This window comes from Bicyclus anynana, chromosome 3 (assembly GCF_947172395.1).
Source record: "Bicyclus anynana chromosome 3, ilBicAnyn1.1, whole genome shotgun sequence".
Taxonomy (NCBI): domain Eukaryota; kingdom Metazoa; phylum Arthropoda; class Insecta; order Lepidoptera; family Nymphalidae; genus Bicyclus; species Bicyclus anynana.
The window spans coordinates 12,368,892-12,392,307 of record NC_069085.1 but is presented as its reverse complement, the minus strand read 5'-3'; positions in this window follow the sequence as shown (position 1 = coordinate 12,392,307).

Genomic DNA, 23,416 nt, shown 5'->3' with positions numbered 1-23,416 from the left:
ATATCACGTGTCTCAAACGGTGAAGGAAAAACATCGTGAGGAAACCTGAACACCTGAGAATTTTCTTAATTCTCTACGTGTGTGAAGTCTGTCAATCCGCATTAGGCTGGCGTGGTGGAATATTGGCCTAACCTCTCTCACTGTGAAAGGAGACTCATGCTTCACAGTGAGCCGAATATGGGTTGATAATGATGATTCTTTTTTCGTCAACGAATATAAAAATAAACGCTTGCACTGTAAAAAAGCTCTAAAAGACAAACCATTCCGTTTTGAAAGCAAATTAGAAAACGAAACGATAATACGTATAGGAACCACGAAATCTTCAGCAAATTACCAAGCCGCAAATTGAATCTAACTTGTAATTTGGGCGAGGCTGTTATCACTTGAGGTCATTTCAAATTTAGCGAGCCAATTGAATTTTCAATATGTTTTTAGTGAATAACAGCTCCACGTTTGATCATAAAAGTTAGAAACCGCAATATCACTACTCTGCTGATATTACATTCCCGTCCCCGGCGGCCGCTGAGCGCTGTCGCCATGTACACATAGCGTTGCCAGGCGTCCGGATAACGCCGGACATAGGTAGGCTTTTTGATTGCGTGTCCGGCTAAAATAAACGGTGACCGGATTGTCCGGCTTTTCTTTTTACATCTATACTAATATTATAAAGAGGACAACTTTGTTTGTAAGTTTGTATGTTTGTTTGTTTGTTTGTTTGTTTGATTGTAATGAATAGGCTCAAAAACTACTGGACCGATTTTAAAAATTAATTTTAAAAATAAAGGCGAAAGTTTGTGTGTGTGTATGTTTGTTTCTCCTTGACGCTGCGGCTACTGAAGCTATTTGGCTGAAATTTGGCATGAAAATAGATTTCACTTATTAACACCTAAGCTACTTTTCATCCCAGAAAAATTCATGGTTTCCTGAAATTTGCAAAAAACTGATGATTTTGAGGATATGAATGTTTATTACTCTTTCACGCTGCGACTACCGAAGCGAATTAACCTATATTTACATTAGATATAGATATAGCCACATAAAACATAGACTACTTTTCATAAAAAATCATAGTTCCCGCGGGAAATGTGAAAAACTGAATTCGCGGGCGTCCGCTAGTTTATGATAATAATCAAAAAAGCATTATTTGGTGTCCTGCCTCTCTACCCAAATGTCCGGCCAAACTGCCTGGTCTGTCCGGCTTTTAGGTTCGCCGACCTGGCAACACTGTACACATACGAGTACGCCCCCACCCCTGCTCCGCTCGCCAGTCGCCCACCATACTACAATCCCATAAGGTAATGAATTCGGCCACGGTCTATCTACGTGACCTATAAAAATTTAGGACACAATTATTGGTACCATCGGCTTGTTTACAAAGCGACTTATTTAGCCTTTTAGTGTAATAAAAAAAAACGAAAGAAACTATTATATACGTACTTTTGTTTTTTCTATTCTTTTGAATTTGACTTTTTGACTTTTTGACGGCTGCATGGCTGTGGTAGTGAGCCTGCTCTCTGCATCCACAGTCGTGGGTTCTATTTCCACTATTATTAATTATTGTGTAATGAGTATGGGTGTTTTCCAGAGTCTGGGTGTATTTATATATTATATAAGTATTTATATGTAGTATATAAATAAAATCCGCTCTCTTAGTACCAATAAACCAGGCTATACGTTTCTTTGGGGCTAAGTGATGATTGTATTGTGTCAGTATATTTATTTATTATATTACTTTACTGTCTTGTTAGTCTAGTGGTTAGCCTTTGTGGTTTTGGATCATGAGTCTTGAGTTCGAGTACTTTGGGCGGCGGGCGGTTAGGCGGGATTTTTGAGATACCGTGTTTTTCTTTCTTCTGAGAAATTTTAAGTTATGTTCTCAACCCGAATTTGAGATGTTGGTGAGCACTTTGCTTTAGCTGTATGTCGCGGGCATATACCATTATCACCCTAATCTACATTGGTGCAGCGTGGTGAGTATAAGCTCCATATCCCCTTTCCTAATGGGAGGAAGGCCTGGCCTTATAATGTTCCGTTAAAATAGGCTGATAATTATATTACTTTAATAAGATATGACAAATTCTAATTATACTGTTCATATCAGAATTGTAGAAGCAGAGCATGGTGGAATAAAAATTAACAAGAAAATGGAACGAAATGATTCTTTTACATTGTTATTTTTGTGGTGTATATAAAAACATTGGTTATATTTAATTCCGACACCATGGAACATGGAATGAGGCTAAACGCCCGACTGTGGCAACCGAGAGCCGCCCCAGCCTAATGTGAACTCTATGATCCGCCCTTTGCATCCTTAATGCGTTGTAAAACTGTAAACTTAACCATGCTCTGGCGGTTCTTCTAAAAATGGTTTCGCTGTAATAGCAAAAGCGTGTCCCATAAAGAATGTTCTGTATTGTATATATGTGCAATATTCATGTTGTCTTTTTTCTTTCACTGTAGGATTATTTGTCCTGGAAATATATCAAAGACTAGGTTATAAAATGCTATTCAATTTGAACTTCAACGTACGACAAAGCGATAGTGATAGCGATAGAGAGTGAGGTAGACAATATTTTTCAGCAATTTCCAGCAACCATAGTTTGTTTTCTCATACATCTATCAAGTTATACAAAAACAAGTTGTCAAATGGGAAACAATTGAGGTGTTTTGTCGGCGACTCTCAAAGGACTATCTAAAATGTCGCATTGATTGCGCCTATAAATCGATTACGTAGCGAAAGCATCGGCACTCCAATTATACGAAATACGTTCAGATTCATGGTGGAACACTCAAATATTTTTCGAATAAACTCGTTTCGACTTTCATGAGTGATGATTTATTATTTACAACTAGTTTTGCCTCGCGATTCCACTTGCTTAAATCCTTTGACAATATTAAGATAAAAGTAGCATATGTTCTATCCCAGAGTACCTATACTTTAAATGCCAAATTTATTGTCATACTAGCGGACGCCCGCGACTTCGTACGCGTTGAATTCAGTTTTCCAAAAATACTGCCATGATTTTTCCGAGATGAAAAGTAGCCTAAAGTAGATTAATGTGTTAATGCAGAGTGAAATCTATTTCCATTCCAAATTTTATAGTTTGATTAGCCCTACCGGAGTAACTAACACAAGTCGAGACACTTACATCACATAAGTGGTGTAACTACCACTCTTTAATATATAATACTAGAGGACGCCCGCGACTTCGTCCGCCCTTATAACTTCTTAATCCAGCCCTCTCGCATAGTTCGTTCTTAGTGAACGTTTAGTAGACGTAGTAAAGCTAAACTACCTTCCTACCTTCCTATCTACCTTTTTGACAGCCGCGTGGCGCAGTGGGTAGTGACCCTGCTTTCTGCATCCACGGCCGTGGATTCGATTCCCACAACTGGAAAATATTTGTGTGATGAACATGGATGTTTTCCAGTGTCTGTGTGTATTTATACATTATATAAGTATTTATATGTAGTATATAATTGTATATTAATATTATAATATCAACTATCTTAGCACCCATAACACAAGCTACTCTGTATGCTTATTTTGGGGCTAGATAGTGATGTGTATTGTTTAAGTATATTTATTATATAATATTGTTTATTTATTTATTCCATCCAAATTTCAACTTTTATAGATAGATAGATAATTAAGGTAATTAATATACTTATACTAAAGCCAATAAAAAATCTGCAAGAATGTTGCAAGTCTACGGCGGATAACAACTTAGAGCCGACTTTCCACGTCCGATGTTCAAGGCGTTCATTTTTAAAACAACTGATTTGGACGCTGCAAACTTTCGCCATTTTGCTTTTGACTTACGGAGTGCTTTGACTTAGTATCGAGGCGCTTAAAGTACCACGTCCCGGCTCTGCTAGCCGCTGCAAATCGAGGGGAAAAGTTTCAAACAGAGCTCAATGCGTTCATTTTGAACCTCAAATAGTCTTTCTATTTCGTACACAAACCTTTGCCGGGTTTCAATACCGGTTATTTTTATAATAAACCATTCAAATGCCATTTAGCAAAATTTTACTTACACTTGGAAGTAATTCATTTGTTTAGTAGGTATGTTGACGCATTTTTGTATATGTAATATCTCAATAACAATGAAATAAATCCAATAAAAATCAATATATAAATAAAACTTTTCACGTAACTGACAAAAAAAAACAAAATATCAAAATTATTCTCATCGTTCAGAATGTTGTATTTAAAACAAAACATACAAACTGCTACGAGTGTATTTTAATTTTCCAAAAACTATATTTATTTTAGTAAATCCCTAAGAAAAATACACATGAACAATCTTTTTTATAGTCAGTTAAAGAGTATTTAAGTAAGAGTGTACTTAACCATTTTTTCTTATTTTCTTAAAATCTGATACTTGATAAACTAGCATAGAATGATGAAAAAAAAACATACATACAGCCGAACGTAGAACCTCCTTCTTTTTGGAAGTCGGTTAAAAATAAAGTATACTCCAGCGGGGCAAGTAGTTATTTTACTCTTTCGCAGCGACTAGCGACTAATCTTTTAACGCGTCACAGTCGCACGCACATAAATTGTCGCTGAATTACGAGCCGCTTCGAGTGAGCCCGATGTTACTAACTCCCTTATCCCTACTGGAAATTTTTACATTTCTCGCTCAGTTGATGTAGTGTGTTACTTATCTCGTATGGCGTAAATTAGAAACGAAAGCTCAAGAAAATTTTACGCACTTTAGTTATGACCAGCCCCCCTAGCCAAGTGGAACGTTGATTTTCATTCTACTACTACTATACTACTAAACTATTTACACATTTAGTAGATAAGTATTTTTAGTATTTCCTGTGCATAATATCATGAGACGTCTAGTATATGAAACGTTTTGTTGAAACTAATTTATTCATAAGCAGCTTATTTAGTTAAATTCGCTTAACACAACATTGACAATAGACATTTTATATCAACTTTATCAGTTACTCTAAGTACATAATATTACTAGTTTTTACGTCATATACCTATCCCCTAAAAGTATTTTTTCTACCCGCAGATCACCTATAAAATCATTCAAATAGTAATATCATTAAAATAAACTTTACAAATTAATGTAGGAATCCAGAAAGCACTTTATTTATCGAAGCGATGTAATTAAAATTCAATTTATGTTAATAAGATTCGGGAATTTCGTTGCTCGCAACTCTGAGAGCCGAAAGAAATTAATCTAGCGCTAAGATTGTAGCCGCGCTCTTAACTTTCAGGTTAGTCTTCATTATTACGTTTCTGTTTCCGGTCCGCGGATTTGATTTATAGCTTTAATTTGGCAAGGTTGGCGACGACGGCCCGAGACATGTCGGAGTATTTTCAAGCAGCCATCGTGCAATTGTTTAATTAATCTTACGCCAAGGCGTCGAGCGCCACACTCGCTGCGGGTGCACTACACTCGGCTAACTTTAAACTCGTTAAAAGTTCCTTTGAAACATTTGGCGCCAGATAAGCCGCACTCAGACTCGCTCTCGAGATTGTTAACTTATCTGGTGTTATAATTAAACAGCGTTCACGTTCCATTTCCACGCAATTTCTATTGGTTTTGTAGACAATCGAACGGCAGACATTTTCAGCTCCTTGAGTTATTAGATGAGGACAATAAAGCGTCCGTATAGTTTAAGACACGCTCGGGTATACTGCGTCCGTGATCACCAGGCCCATGTACATAACAAGGTATTGAGTGAACAAGGCTCATTCCACGCACACAAGATGGCGGACAATGGCCCTTAGCGGATAATTACTCAAATAGATTGCCCATTGGGGCATTGTCTCTGTGTGCTGCTAACATAATAGACGAACGTTTCTGTCTTGCATACCAAATATTTATTAACGCCTATTTTGTCCGTCGTAATTTCGCTACCTCGGAAAAATTTATCTTTTTAAGCATCCAAGTCGCCTTAATTATACGGCTAGCATTTAGAGCAATTTTCCTTATTGTCCAATCTTCAGTGACACAATCAAAAGTAATTAAAACAAAGTGTAACAAACGAATAACAAAATATTTCTGGGGAAATGACACTAATATTATAAAGGCGAAAGTTTGTGTGTAAGTTTGTAAGTGTGTAAGTATGTTTGTTCCTCTTTTACGCTGCGGCTACTGAAAAGATTTGGCTGAAATTTGGAATGGAAATAGATTTTACTCTGGATTATTATAAAATCCATGGTTCCCGCGGGATTTGTGAAAAACTGAATTCCACGCGGGCGTCCGCTAGTAAAACACAAAAGGTGAAACCAAGTTAGGTGTTTTATTGGCTAGGCGTATTCCGTACGCGGTCAGATGCAGCGCCAGTTAGCCTTAATTTGGGCGCTCGTGACGGACTGGCAGAATTTTTCTCGGTTGGCATCACGGGCCTTTAATCAGACATTTTGATCAACACGTCCTCGCTCGGTAATATAATTACAGTTAACAGCAGTACGGCGACGTTATCGCGCATATAAATTAGAGCGATTTACATTTAGCGTCGCGACACGGACCCGGCTATTACCGTGAGTGATGCGGGACTGGAGTAGGTGCGCCCAGATCATCGCCTATCCGCCGCCCCGATAACTGTATTTGAGCCCTTTATTTCTACGACCTTTCACATGCAAATCTAAATTTACTTGTATATACTTTACTAACTAACGTCGCGCGGTTTCACCCGCGTGGTTTCCGTTCCCGTAGGAGTACGGGGATAATATATATAATATAATATAGCATATAGCCTTCCTTGATAAAATTTGATACTGGGGCTTCCTGAGATTATCGCGTTCAATCAAACAAACTCTCCAGCTTTCTAATATTAGTATAGATTTAATTTTTATTTGACACATCTACAGCTAGTACACAGTACATGTTATAAAAAAAGTACACAGCGATCGTGGACAATGTGTCCAGCCACTTACAGGTGTATACAGCTTGATATGAAAAAACATTTTACGAACGACAAATGAAATGAAATATGGTTATACAGTACACATATTTAAAAAGTACTAATATTATATAGAGGGAAAGTTTGTGGCATTGTAGAGGGTAATCTCTGGATTTACTAGGCTGATTTTGAAAATTATTTTACCACTACAAGTCATATCAATTTTATTCCCGTATTCTAACGGGAACGGGGACTTTTGACGGCCTCCGTGGCACAGTATGCGCGGTGGATTTGCAAGACGGAGGTCCTGCGTTCGATCCCCGGGTGGGCCGATTGAGGATTTCTTAATTGGTCCAGGTCTGGCTGGTGGGGGGCTTCGGCCGTGGCGAGTTACCACCCTACCGACAAAGACGTACCTATACTCCTAACAAGTTAGCCCGATTCCATCTTAGATTGAATCATCACTTACCATCAGGTGAGATTATAGTCAAAGGCTAACTTGTAGAAAAAAAAAACTACGCGTGTTCACCAGGGCGTCAATATTTCGGATCATAAAACCTGTCAACGAAGTAATCTGTACTAATATTATAAAGCTGAAGAGTTTGTTTGTTTGTTTGATTGAACACGCTAATCTTAGGAACTACTGGTCCGATTTGAAAAATTCTTTCAGTGTTAGATAGCCCATTTATCGAAGAAGGCTATAGGCTATATTTTATCCCCATATTCTTACAGGATCGAGCATCACGCGGGTGAAACCCCGCGGCGTCTACTACTTACACAAAAATTGTAATTTAAAAAAAAACATCACAGAAACTTCGTATTTATTATGTCTTGTCGATAAACAGTTATAGTAGTCGATTGTTAAAGTTAAATGAGAACATCCCCTTCAATAGCATTCTGTTAAATTAAATTGAAATCATTCATTAAGCGTTCACTCACATTATTTCCGTCACGCCGTTCATAAATTAATTTTCCACATTTCGCTGTAAAGCCTCCGCAAATTGGTCTTAATTTACTTGAAACGTATCGCTTTAATGATAACCATATAAGCAATATTCGGGGGCGAGACGACAGGAGCGATGTAAATTACATTCTTGTTTAGAATTGTTAATAAGACGTAAGACAGGAAGTTATTCTTTGTTGAAGAGATTAACTTTGAATCTATATTATGAAAAAACATCTTGAGCTGTGTATAACTTGGCAATTTTTTTGATGGCACTCCCATGATATGCGGGCGACGGGGGGAAAGACAGTGCGAGTGTGAAATCGTGCGTGCGGGGAACACGAGAAAATTAGGATAAACTTTCATCTTTCATTCATCCATACCATCATAAATCCAATTACATTTTATTATTTTGTATTTATCCGTTACTTCGTGTACCTACCGCTTTTATAAATATACTTTAAAAAAGGACTTTTACACAAACTTTGAGAAGCCCCTTTTTCACCCACTTTTTATATTTTTGTGAAAAAACTTTCTCCTTACCTATGCCTAAAGCCTATCTTTTTTTCTAAGGATATCTATACAAAAAGTCATCAAATCAGGCTAAGCTGAGGTGAAGGTGAGTACGAGAAAAGACTTAGGTACTCTTACTTTCGAATTTATATGGACAAAATTTTCGTTTACATTTTAATAAACTAATTTCTTAATGAAACATTTCATTTTGTTCAGTAAATAAAATATAGCCCCTTAGGTAGTTATTTAAAAACAAAACCACGTTTAAAGCTAAAAAGTTTCAGTGTTATCAAAGCTCAAGAGAGGCAACCTTTATTAGCTATTTTATCGAGCGTTTTAATCTCGGCTTCTTGCCGTACCGCGGAATAGCTTATTTTAAAATAAATGGATTTTTTTCACACAATCGTGAAACTAATGACTTTCTATACTTATTCGTTTAAGTTTATATCGTTTATTTATTGTAAGTTTATGTACTGTTAACATCATTACAATTACACTAGCAGACGCCATGCCTCTTCACCTACTTAGTTCCAGCTCCCACAGAAATGCAGGGTTAAAATTTAGCCCATAGTGCCCGGAAATAGTGTAGCTTCCCAACAGTAAAAGATTTTTTAAAATCGATTCAGTAGTTTCGGAGCCTTTTCAATGCAAACAAATAAACAATCAAATCTTTCCTCTTTATAATACTAGTATTTTTTTTTTATTATTATTCTTTACAAGTTAGCCCTTGACTACAATCTCACCTGATGGTAAGTGATGATGCAGTCTAAGATGGAAGCGGGCTAACTTGTTAGGAGGAGGATGAAAATCCACACCCCTTTCGTCTTTGCCGGTAGGGTGGTAACTAGCCACGGCCGAAGCCTCCCACCAGCCAGTATAGATTGAGTGAAGATAATAATGAAAACATTTGTTTGTAATCATGTTTAGTTACAATCTAAAATGTCTTGGTCTTTTCTAAAATCTATAGTCATAATTTTTTGAGACCTCACTAACAGTCTACAATAAACTATTTTTATTCTTATTTTTAGGGTTCCGAACGTACGTAGTACGAAAACGGAACCCATATTTACCTTTAATATTGTTTCTAAAATTTACAAAATACCCTTATAATGTCAAACAACTCTTTCACTGTAATGTTTTGTGAGGAAAGACATTCCAACTTATAAAAACAAAAAATTCAAATCGAGTAACAAGTTTCCCATGATCTGGAAACATCAAAGAACACAAACGCAAAGAATTTTCAAAATCCGTTAAGTCAATCGAGAGATTACTCCCCTAGATTTAAAGTCAGAAAATGTTTACTCCACTGATGTATATTTTTATATAAGTATCTAGCGTTAATTTTAACATAATTAATTTATCATGAAAATCTATTTAATATGCTAATCGTCGCCAGGAATTTAATAATGTGCAAACGCGTTGGCAACACGCTGCGGATAGCTATGTTAACTATTGTGTGTATTTATTGACTGGAAATGTGCGGTGTACCTACATAATATACATACGAGTAGTTCTATATAAATCCATACTACTTACATTACATATACGAACGTTAGTTGCTTTGTTCGTTACGCTTTTACGCCTAAACCACAAAGACGATTTTAAAAATTCTTCCACTGATTTTAAACTACATTATCAGCCAGTAACATAGGCTATATTTTCGAACGGTCCTTTCGTAATTATGATCAGGTCAAGTTTGTATTAACACGTATGAGTTTCATAGTAGTAATGTCAAAATCCTATGAATGAACTTGGTACGTAAGTAGGTAGGTATGTAGCTAGGTATTGTAAATTAACTAATTTCTAAGCTATGTAAATTATGAATATATCTTAAATTGGATATACTTTTGATTTTATTTCAATTGACGAACAAAAAGACTCGAACTTAATGAAAATAAATTAGATTAATAAGCTTAGAATTAGAACAATTAGATATGGTTAATATACTTTACATAACATTTTATAAACAAACCATACATAATTTAAAATAAATGGGTTATGAAATGACATGCATTTTCTACCTTCATTTCTAATTTATTTGTTGGTAAACAGTACTCATCAAGAAAGGCTGTAGTATAGTTTTACATGGAAAATTTACTACTGTTTTCATGACATTTTTAGTGGTATATCTATTGCGATTTTACGCAAAAGAAACGGCAGCATCGGGAAGAACTGAAGGCTCTAGTAAACATTATAAAAAAAAGAATAAATGAACTCCTTTTACTGATCACTTTCCGGCATTTGACGTGGGTCTGCAATTGACAGGCTTGCAATTATTATACGAAGAGATTGGAATCTCGGCAATCCATTAGGTAAGTATAAACAAGCGTATTATACGTAGGTAAGTAAGCAAATGGTCTAAGATCCGGCATTAGAAATATATACCCTCATCTGTTATTTATTAGTGATAAGAAATAAATGATAGTATTCACAGTGACACATTGCAAATAGGCAATCTATTTGTATGTGTGTAGTTAATTGCGGCCAGGTACAATTTTCATACATAATCTAGGAATCCATGAACTAGATCAAAGGCAACATAATACAGTTAAATTAAGCATAAAATGAGCTTTCATTTGACATATTAGACGACTGATGAGGGTATATCATCATCATTAACAACCCATAGTCGGCTCACTGTTGAGCACGAGTCTCCTTTCAGGCCTAAGCCCTCTCATTCTGAAAGGGATTATTGAATATTTTCTATATACATGTCTTATCCCAAATAACTAACTGATGAGGGTAAAATTGCTTATGTCGGATCTCGTACTATAATAGTTGGTACGGAATTTAATCATCAATCGTACATAGTGCAAGTATACTATTATACAAAGGGGTTTAAAATTGCTAAATATTTGAAAGAGCAATTTATATTGTATTTATAAAATTGTACATTTTGAGATCTTGAAAACGGGTCGAAAATTTGAGATCAAATTATTGTATTTCCAAAGATTTTGATGCCTAAATCTGTCCTATGGGTTCCTCAGAAAACGCGACATCTAAGACATTTTTTTTACCTAAAACGCCATCTTATTAGAGTCACAGTTAATAATATATGTATATATTTATTATACCAAGTCTATAGCAAATCTGCGAGATGGCGTACTTTGATCTAAAATGTCCTCAAAAAATTACTACTTGAGCACAATCAGTTTAAAATAATACTTACAAAATATTTAATTGAAGAAAGTTGAAATCGTTTTGTTTGAACCCTTAAATAAAGGCCGTTTGATTTAGAATTCAGATATGAGACGGATCATTAGCGAATCGACGGCAGTGGACCGGTCGAGGAACACAATAGATGAGACAAATTACGTTACTTTGTCGTGAAATATTTTCCTGCAGCAAAACTTTTGTTGGACCGGCTCGAACGTTCCGAAACTCAATCGATGTTTGATTTTGTAGTTGGAAAACAGTAAATCGTTATGTACACGAATAGGACATGAACATTTTAAGAACTTAAAATGGTAAAACGGAACCCGAGGCTTTAATGAAAAACATTGAGGAAATGTGAATGTATAGTGCCATTTTCTTTTATTCATTGCTGGCTATTTTAACAGTTACAAGGAAAAGCCAAGCTTTAAATTAATAAAAGAATGAGGCAACCGTTAATTTGTACACTTCGTTTAGTGACCGCTGAGTTCTCTACTAAAAATGCAACCGCGTTATTTATACGAGTTTTTATAGAATTTAAGACAGTAAATAAAACTGATATGCTTTCTAAAGCTGACTGAAAAATGTACCAAGTGATGATTCAATTTTTATTTTTTATAGATATTGATTGTGTGTATATTTCTAGACAGAAAAGGATATCATTGTCACCGGCAACGTGTATAATCCGGCATTCTATACAATGTTTAGGCAATGCATAAAATACCTAAAACGTGTAGGCAATGTACGAAATGTTATTGATTTTATACATTACCTACGTTCATATACAATACATTTTCTAAATTGATCAAAAAGTAAGGAAATAATAAAACTATAATCCTTTACACATGCCAGGCTTTATAAAAGGCTTTTACTGAAATCATTATAAAAACATTAGGTTAAATTCAAAGTTATGTTCGGATGTTGATGTAGTAACATTTATCCCACAGCCCACAGGAAGCGAGGTTACGCCGATTTGAAATTTAAATCGAAAATTACCCCATATTTACATAAAATGATATATTTCATTAGTACAGGTGTTAATTTGTTTAATCTACACTTTCATGCTAGTTAGTTATAATTTTATGAACACAGCTGTGATTTTGAATGTTTGTTATTTTTTATCCGATTTTAGGAGTTATATCTTTTACATTGTATACATACGTTCACAGTTTAAATCGTTTGACGAAAAATAGATTGGTCACAGTTGTAAAAATGAGTCAGGGTATAAGTTACTAAAAACCGATACTTTCAACGAGGAATAAACGTCTGGTACTACGGACTAATCCTCTATGATACAAGGAGTTTCTAAACTACTTACATCATCATCATCATCATAATATCAGCCGATGGACGTCCACTGCAGGACATAGGCCTTTTGTACGGACTTCTAAACATCACGATACTGAGCCACCTGCATCCAACGAATCCCTGCGATTCGCTTGATGTCGTCATTCCACCTGGTGGAGGGTCGACCAACACTGCGCTTTCTAGTGCGGGGTCGCCATTCCAGCACTTTGGGACCCCAACGTCCATCGGCTCTTACACTACAACTTAATAAACTATAAGTTGACTATCGTCAAAGGTGTGCGCTAAAACATTACAATGGTGCTTTTATACACTGCATCTACGCAATGCAAACTCTGCACTATAACTAATATCTAAATTGATTTCACACTCTCTGTGTTGCACGTAGATACGTAAGACGAACGTCTACGCAAAATATATGCTGTTAAAATATCCTAACTTATCAAAAAGTGTTAAAATATTCGTGTAATAATATTTGGCTTGAACGGGAGAAGCTATTTCATTTCTCGCCACAACACAATCACGGCGTCCTCAAAGCTTACTACATATTACGTTCATTATTGGAGGATATCGATGAAAATCTCCAGCATCCAATCTCGCGGGGATCGCTAGCCCGCGTATTCTTGTAATTTCTGCCGCATAATTTTATTTATTAGAGTGTGCCCTCATCGAAGCGGCGAGAACACCCCATTTTCCGCGTCATTGACTTACAACGGCACTCTATAATACTTCGCACATATTTCTGTAGCCTCTCTCGCAAATGTTAGATCCCTCGCACCTCATTATATTGCGGATGACATTTAATAAAACATTACGGTTATCTGCGAAACGGTATTCGATAAACGCGGCGCGATGTTCGGTTTAAAATCAATTTAAAAATGCAGAAAATTGTCTTGGTTGTACAATGTGTTTTGTTATTTTTACATTATGGAGATTTCTTTGTATTCTATATACATTTATGGAGATTTCTTTATATTCTTTGTTTATTTGTACAAAAGTGAGTGTTTACGAAGACAAAATTTTCGTGAGAATTTCTTTATGATACCTAATTATATAAAACACAAGGCTTTTCACCTGAGTTTTAACTTTTACATTTAAATTATTGTCTCCAATTATTTTTCTCTTCACAAAGTATTGGGCCGAAATTAATTTCAGAATTCTTATCTAATCTCTTTAACGACTTCATAATCTGTAACAAAATGAAACAGCCGTTATTGTATTACGTGTAAATAACTTGTTTTATTAGCTTATTGTTATTATGATGAATTTATTAATGAAAAAAATGCTTGAAATAGTTGCTTTCATCTTCAATTCACACAAGAAGTAGTATAAATTATTGTATGTAATGATTATAAAAATAGTTTTTCTCAGCAGAATCCAGTGGCGGATTTACCAGTAGGCTGGGCAGGCTGGAGCCTAGGGCGGCACATTTTGTAGGGCGGTAAATTTTAGCCCTAAACATTCTGTCTAACAGAAATAAAGAAAACCATCTCTAAATTTGGGTACATGGAAAAATTGAGTCTTGAAAATTTAACTAATATTCTAGTACTGTACGAAGTGTACATATAGTAAAATACTAACATTTGCGTGACACTTTATCATCTGTACTAAACTGTTATAACCTGAATACTCTCATCTGTCTATACGTATATGAAAAATGGGAGTATGGTAGTGAATTTCAAAAGTCTACTGGCGGCAAGTTTGTAAATCCGCCACTGGCAGAATCTGCCTTCCGAATCGTTCGCTGGTAGAGTTTTTACAATATAGTCAAACTTGGCGTTTCGACGTGCTTGTAAAGTAAGCCTGCTTGAAATAATTTAATTTTAATATTGATTTATATATCTTAGAAAAATTAAGTTTTACAAAATCGGACGTATGTAACACGAAATTTATAATTAAGGGTAATTTAAATCTATTGCAACTCATTTCAACTGACCACACTGTTGTTTTTACTCGCTCGCCACATTGTCAATATGGCAAGTTTATTTATGTTGTAATTTATTTTCATTGATTTAGCAGGTAATCATTTAGATTTATCAATACTCGTACATAGTACAGAGTATTCAAAATCACCGCGATACAAAAACTACAAGGGATAAAAAATAGAAAAATGGTGTGGATTAATTATTCGTATCTACCCCCGAAAATAATATTTGTATGTTTTGTTGTAAGTAAAATTTAGTAGAGTAGTAGTAGTTAGTTAACAATTAGTTCGACGTTTAGTACATCAAGTGTGTCAGTGACGTCACAAAATGTACGACAGCGTTTTTGACGTTTGGAAAATTTGAAAAAATACGTTTTTTTTTATTCTTTACAAGTTAGCTCTTGACTACAATCTCACCTGATGGTATGTGATGATGCAATCTTAGATGGGAGCGGGCTAACTTGTTAGGAGGAGGATGAAAATCCACACCCCTTTGTTTGTACACGGCATAATACCGGAACGCTAAATCGCTTGGCGGTACGTCTTTGCCGGTAGGGTGGTAACTAGCCACGGCTGAAGCCTTCCACCAGCCAGACCTAGACCAATTAAGAAAACCTCAATCAGCCCAGCCGGGAATTTAACCCAGGACCTCCGTCTTGTGAATCCACCGCGCATTCCACTGCGCCACGGAGGCCGTCAAATTTAACGTGATATTTAAATTAAATTTTATAACAAATCCTTAATTTTTATTATTAGTGCTTAAATAGCTTTTAGGCTAATCCAGGACTTCAAACAAACAAACTTACTTTCATATTCATAAAGTGGATATCCGAACTAATACCATTACAACTTGAATCTATTCATGACATTAACCAACTCATTATTGCAAAAGGGAATGATGATATTCATTTTTATCCTCCGCCATTGTTTCAGCATAATTTCTACATTATCTCACCTACAGGCTCGCGAGTGAAATGATTAAATTGCACCATTTCAAGGTTTATGTTCCACTTTTTGCTTCACTGAATTTTCATTTGCAAGTAATAATACTACTACCATGAAAATACCATTCACTAGTACCATGTCGGTTCTATTTTTATACTATACTAGCTGACGCCGCACGGTTTCACCCGCATGGTTACCGTTCCTGTAAGAATACGGGGATAATATATAGCCTTTAGATTTCCTCAATAAATGAGCTATCTAACACTGAAAGAATTTTTCAAGTCGGACCAGTAGTTCCTGAGATTAGCGCGTTCAATCAAACAAACAAACAAACTCTTCAGCTTTGGAATATTAGTATAGACTAGCGGGCGCCCGCGACTTCGTCCGGTGGTATTGTTTTTAACAAATCCCGCAGGAACCATGGATATTTCCGGAATAAAAGTAGCTTATGTGTTAATCCAGAGTAAAAACTATTTTCATTCCAAATTTCAGGCAAATCGCCGCAAAATTAACAAAGTTTCATACAAACTTTCATCCCATATTTTATCCCGTAGAATTGATCAAAATCCTTTCTTAGCGGATGCCTACATCATAACAAATTAAAATAAAAAAAAATCGGTTGTCTGTAAAGTCGGCTTACTGACGATAGTTGAACGTGACAACGTCATAAGAAAATACTGATGGAATGGTCCCATTTTTCAAAAGAAAATGTTCATTTTTGTGAAATACTGTTTAATAATCTTCATAGACCAGAATATACTTTATTTCTTGTAAAAAAAGTTGGCAACCCAAGAGCGAGGGAACGACGCAAGACGTCATCTTTTTTCCGGGTCTATCGAATTATAAGACGTCACATCAAAAATATTGTGGTGGGAAATGTGGAAGGCAAACGGCCACGAGGTAGATCTCCAACCCGATGGTCGGATCTTTTCAAGGAAACAGGAGCCCGCACCTTTTACAGTGCCGTTTAAATGGCCAGCGACCGTACTCGATGGAGGAGCATTGTATACCAAAAGATGACTCGCCAAGGTGGTCACGATCCTCAGTCTTGAGCGACCGACTAGAAAGAGAGAAAGATTTTTTTATTCAACTGTAAAGCTTTAAATAAAAAAACAACCCTACAATCGTACTTTTGACGCAAAGCAAAATGATGTGTGCAAGTGAGGATGTTTGTTACCCCGCAACTATAGGTAGTGACACTTTTTATCTCGGAAACTAAATAAATAAATTCCACGAAATTTGTGAAGAACAATTTCATGGGAACGGAGTCACGGGCGTACGCTAGTATCTAAAATAGATTTTACAAGGGAAAAGTAGTTCTATTTGTGAAATGACTGACTAAAATTCCGACGTCCGTGTTTGAATTCCTAGTAAGAAATCAGAGATCTCGTCTCCGGCGAAAACGCTTAGACAAAGAAAATCAGCCATATCGTGAAATCGACTGTACGAGTAATCCCGCTTTTCTTGTTATTCCAGCGACTAACTTGTATTCAAAGAGACTAAAACTGTCATATAGCAATACGAGAGTCCTAGTCTCTTCCCTAACCCCTTCAAACTTGTTAAAGAAATTAAAAAATCAGAGACTTCGTCTCGTGTGAAAATGCTTAGACAAAGAATATCAGCCATATCCTGAAATCGAATGTAGTAAGTCCGCTTTTCTTGTTATACAAGCGACAAGCTTGTGCTTAGAGAGTTAGTTTCTCGGATTTCAATCTAGCCCCTTCAAAATTGTAAAAGAACCAAGAAAACATGCATTTCTCCAGCGAAAACTATTAGACAAATAAAATCAGCTATATCCTGAAACCACATATACCAGTAATTCCGCTTTTATTCAAACTAACTTGTGTTGAGAGAGACTAGGACTCTCGGATTTCTACCCATCTCTCCCCTAAACCATCCTTTAACCGCTTCAAAGTTGTTAATAAATTAAGAAATCAGGGACCAAGTTTCCGGAGAAAATGCTTACACAAAGAAAATAAAAATAAGTTTGTTTTTACTAGTGATTCTGCTTTTCTTGTTATTCAAGCGGATAAGTGTGTTAAAAGAAACTCTATAACTTTCGGATTTCTACCTATCTCTCTCTTAACTCCTCCTTGAACCCCTTTGAAATTTTTAACAAATTAAGAAATTAGAAACCACGCTCCGGAGAAAATGCTTAGACAAAGAGTATCAGCCATATCACAAAATTGACTCCTCCTTGAACCCCTTTTAAATTGTTAAAAGATTAAGAATTTAGAAACCACGTCTCCGGAGAAAATGCTTAGACACAGAATATCAGCCATATCACAAAATTGACTGTACTAGTAACTCCACTTTTCTTGTTAGGTACTCAAACGATAAGCTTGTGTTTACAGATACTAGGTTTGTCGGATTTCAATCTAGCCCATTCAAAATTGACGAAGAACTGAAAAACAATGTATATGGTTTCCTCTAACAAACGTACTCGTTTGCGCATTTCACATGTTGTTGACAGATTTTGATTTATCATTTTAATTTAGTGAGTGGCGCGGACGGGCCGGTGTTAGACCCCCCCTCCCATGGGACCGCGGCGACTTTGGACCCCGATTTAAATTCTAATTCCTTATGATATTAAATCAACATTTTGTCATTAAATCCATTATAATAATTTCATGTTTAGTTAGTTTACCGTTTTTTTTCTTCTTCTGAGATTTTATTGATACGTATAAAAAAATAATTAATTAATATGAATGTACCTAATAAGTGCAGTAGTAACAGAGCCCAAGACGTTAACGTATACTTGTTCGAGCGCCGCGTGGACCTGTTAGATTTGTCAGATTAGCCCTCGGCATCCGCAATCGAATAGGCTAAGCTACAAAGTTATTAGTATTCTGATATAGTTGTGTATAATTAACAAAAATTATAATTAGGACTTCTGGTAGTTTTTATAGAGATAATCTCTTAAAAACTACCTAAACTTAGGTACGAAACAAAAATATGCTTCTCAAAGTTTATCCCAATTGTGACGTAGTGCCGACCTTGAAGCACTGATAGCCTGCTGATGCTGGGCTAGACAATGACGTCACGCGGCGCAGCGACGCCTAGCCCTCCCCGCCCTACACCCCGCCCGCCTTCATTTGTTTTCTGGTGTCACTTCTTATCTCGTCTCGCAATTATTACAATTTGTCCGCTCCCCCTTATCTTACCGAGTTTGCCACTTCAGTATAAAGCCAGCCGACTTCAGCAAATTCGTAAGATCATATTGAGCAAACCCTCCTTTTTTCTAATATTCGCAGTCAACAGAGTTTTTCTAAACTTTGAATAATGCCGCAGCCGTAAATTGCGGAGGTGGTTACCGAATGCTGCAGCCAAGCAAGCTTGTTGTTTGTTGTTTGGAGAACTTTACTTTTTCATCGCTCTCTGTTGCTTATTGTTGGATGTTTTTATTAAATTCGTGGATAATTTTAATTCATACAGATGTCGTCGTTTTTAATAAGACAAAATTAAAACATTTTTTTCAAAAAATATTTATCAAAGGGATCAAGATGACTTAGATATTTTTAGATTTTCAATAAGTTTACATTATATGCTTTTACACCTAATGAACATTTTTGCATACAAGATTCCTAGTGCCGTTAATCTAATTAACTCCGTTCTTCTGTAGATAAAAGCTAGCTCCTTTCTGGTACAAATTGACACACTCTTTTACCTAGGTAAAAGAGTGTGTCAATTTGTACCAGATGTGTGAATTAAACGGGCGCGCGGTCGTTAGCGCGCTCGCCGCACTCGCATCTTCGTATATTTTTATCGCTTCTTCGACGAAGGGGAGCACCGCGCGTGCCCGATGTCGCGACAAAATGTTCAATTTTAGATACAAATAAAAAAGGTCGGATGCTTCGTGCCGAATATTAACGGCTCACAATATGAACGGAGGCATCCGGAATCCGCGTCAAAAGTGCCAAAACGATGTTATTCTTTTTGAGCGCGGAGGTAATAAGCGCGGCGGGCTCCGGTCGTGCCGTGGATATGAAATCCAGAAATGTTTATAGCGAACGATAATGGGCCGGCTCCGTATCCGATCGGGGCTGCGGATGAAAGGACCCACGTAATTAGAATCCTTAAAGCCTTTTGTAATAGCGTAATTGTTTCCCGTTGGCGCCTCAGAGCATGCCGCTCTCTATGAATGGAACGAGTAAAATACAAAAAGGCGATCGAGAGCATCACCGGCACCGCTCTATCCGACGTATTGTCGGTGTTCTATGTCGGGTTAATAGAGTTCGCTTTGACGAATCTAGTAGCAAACGTCTACGGAGTGATTGAAAGCTGTCAGTTACGTAGCCGAGTCGCATGCCGGCTTCAACCCGTGGCCCATTGCATCTGCCTAACATCGTCACCTCTAATTGCGCGCATAATTCACTAACACATCTTAACAAAGCCATTCTACTAGTGATGTTATAATTAAATCGCATTTTATTACAAAAATAAAACAAGACGACCTATTTATTACATAACAAGAGCTTAATATTCCTACTGTCAAAGTCTTTTTGTTAACTCATCCGACTAGTTGTGACGTACTGGTGTAAAATCCTGAATTAGAAATATATACCCTTATCTGTTATTTAGTATGCGGGTAAGAAATAAATGATAGATAGATTCACAGTGTCACATTGCAAATAAGTTGCCTAGTTAAATTGCTGCCAGACACATTTTCCATACAAAATCTATAAAACTTAAAGGCAACTTAATACAGTTAAATTAAGCATAAAATTCATTTGACACATTAGACCACTAAAGAAATGATAAAGTATATAAATAACATTATATTAATATGCCGAATCTCGTACTAAATATAATGTAATCTGTACATTTTACTTAAATGCCATCTTACGTAGATAGGTAGAACAATGCAACGACATATCTACAGGTGAATATAAAACGTAGGCACATGTAGGCACACAGATTGGCACGCCGCAATAACCCGGGAGCCATGTTAACACATTTAGAGCAGATTTGACTATGAATTACCATCTCTGCAATCCGAGTTTCTGTTCAATAGACTCTAACAATGATGAACAATTCAACGTGCCAAATTAACGTAACCGCAAGCCCCTCGATAGTATTATATATGAAAGTGTACTATCCTCGCTCGTATGTACCCTCCTTACATGTGGATCCCGTGCACTTATCTGAAAATTCCTCAGGATGTTCCCTAGAGGAAACCTTTTCCAGGAAATTTTTACATACTTAATGTCAAAGGTTCGGATCACAGTCTCTTATTACGAAGCCGGTTGCTATAACTACAGTGGATGCTGGCTCAATAGGCGAGTTCAGTGTGGTCCTTCAATAGACTCCTGTAATAATATTTGCATACAAAGACGATCCCGCCAGTGCTTTGCGCTTTGTACGCAAATTTGCAAATTTTCTACGAACTGTTATTATACCTCGAAAATAAAGACGGTAGATGTGATCATAAAAACGTATAAAAACGGTTAACTCTTGTGAAGGGAGTCTAAATAGGGTTCGGAATATGAATACATTGTTAATATATTAGCTATACGTAACATTAAACACGTAATATATTAGGGTAATTCTTTGATAATAATAAGATTATCTATGTGGGTAAAATATGAGTTGAATTAAAAATAGATGTTTTACTACCAAGATAAAATAGTAAATCTACGATCTTTGTTTATTTTAGTAATAAAAACTTTTAAACTACTTGGGCTAGTAAAAACTTTTACACAAAAATAAAAAGTAGAAGAGGTTTATTTGTGAAAGAACAAACGCAAAGTGGGCCAAATTGGTGTAGAGTTTAAAATATTTAATGAAGAAGACAAGACTCCAAGAGGGCTCGCTTTCTTCGTCCGATGTCTGCAGTTGGAATCCATTCTCATTGTTTGAATACGGTATCACGGTAGTTGAACAGAACGGATTAAATTGCAAGTGCGCTGATGTATTTATAGCTGGGCCAGAGACAAACGAGCGAGCGGGTGATGGACCTGCCTCGTTATGGGAATTAATCGAAGTTGCAGCGAATAGCGCACCTGCACCGTCTAACTAAAATATGCTTTTCGCTGCTGATTAATACGAACAGTCAAAGATGTTCCCGGTTATTTGTAGTCAATGTCGCGCGAGCGATGCGACGCCAGAAAGTTCACGCACAACGAGTATTTTAATGTTATAACTTAATAAGTTTAGCTGAACAACACCTCTCGAATTTCGTACCCGTACGTGATATTTTAAAATTAATTTCACAGAGAAAATTACTTTTGCTATTCTCCCCTAGGAACTCTAAAATTGTTATGTCTTTAGAATACAAACATCTGTTTTAATTTCTACTGGATTCCCTTAACGCAGTTATACCATGTGTGAATCTTTACAATCTAAAACTAAACTTATCTCACGTGAATTTGAATTTATATAACTAAAATAAATCAAGAAGTTTTGTCCAAATAAGATCAACAAGTTTGGAGACATAAATACACACATACATACAAAGCCGACTTTACCTGTCGCCCTAGATGTATAAGAATGGCAAGATATAGAGAAAAGTGGAAAGAGATGGATAGAGAAAGAAATAAAGGTTGCCTATGTTATAGGAGAAGCTTAAAATCCTAAAATGAATCAATAGATAGCTTTAGTCAAAAGATCGATCGAAGAAGAACGATCTCTAATTGAAGATATGGTTAACTGAATTAAAAGGCTTAACACTAACCATCCAGTTGGATAGTAACAATTGCAGAAGCACCTGCGGCCCGGTCTGCACAGCTTACGTGAGCTAAAATAGCCGCGAAATCGAATTAATGCGTCCACCGGCATTCAATAAACATTACGCACGCTTGATGTTGCGCTTGGATGCGCGAACACTGTGAGATCTCTAACGCCAGCCATACACGGTCAATTATATCGTCAAGTCTGCAGCGTGCCTGTGGGCAGGCGAAAAAATATCGTAAGAAAACCTCATAGTTGCCTATAAGTAGCTTTTATAAAATGAATTTCTTAGTCCATCATGAAAAAGGCACAATATAAATGAAGTTTGGGATTTATATGCAGATGAACAGATCCAGTTTATATAAGTTCGAACTAGTTCGAAGAGCCGATGGACGTTGGGATCTCAAGGTGCTGAAATGGAGACCCCGCACTAGAAAGCGCAAGACGACCATCCACCAGGTGGACTGACGACGTCAATCGAGTCGCAGGGATTCACTGAATGCAGGCGGCTCAGGATCGATCGAGGATATTTGGAAGTACTACAAAGGAAAGCTCCTATCCTGCAGTAGACGTCCATTGGCTGACATGATGATGATGATGATGATAATGATGAACTGATCCGTTATACTTCATCCAATAGTCCAATGCGAGTTGGTAAACTTCACACACGTAGAGAATTAGGAAAATTTCTCTTGTATGATTTTTTTACACAAGGTAACCCTCAAGAGCTCAACAGTAAAGGGGCCGGACTCATCACCGAGAAATCGTGGTTCGATCCCCACCCGCTGGACTAGTGTCGTACCCAGTCCAACACTGTCTTTTCATACTAGTTGGAGGGGGAAAGAAATAACGTTTTTCCTTCACCGTTTGAGACACGTGATATTTAATTTCTTAAAATGCACATAACTGAAATGTTGGAGGTAACCTACCAAACATACGCCCTCCATTTTACTGACTTGTAACATATTGTAAGCTAAAATACCGCGATAGTTAAGCGCTGCTTACGATAATGAGAGATTTTATGCTTTTCATAAAATCGTATCACAGCGGTAACGTTGGGGAGAAAGTTTGCGCTATGCACAAATGCC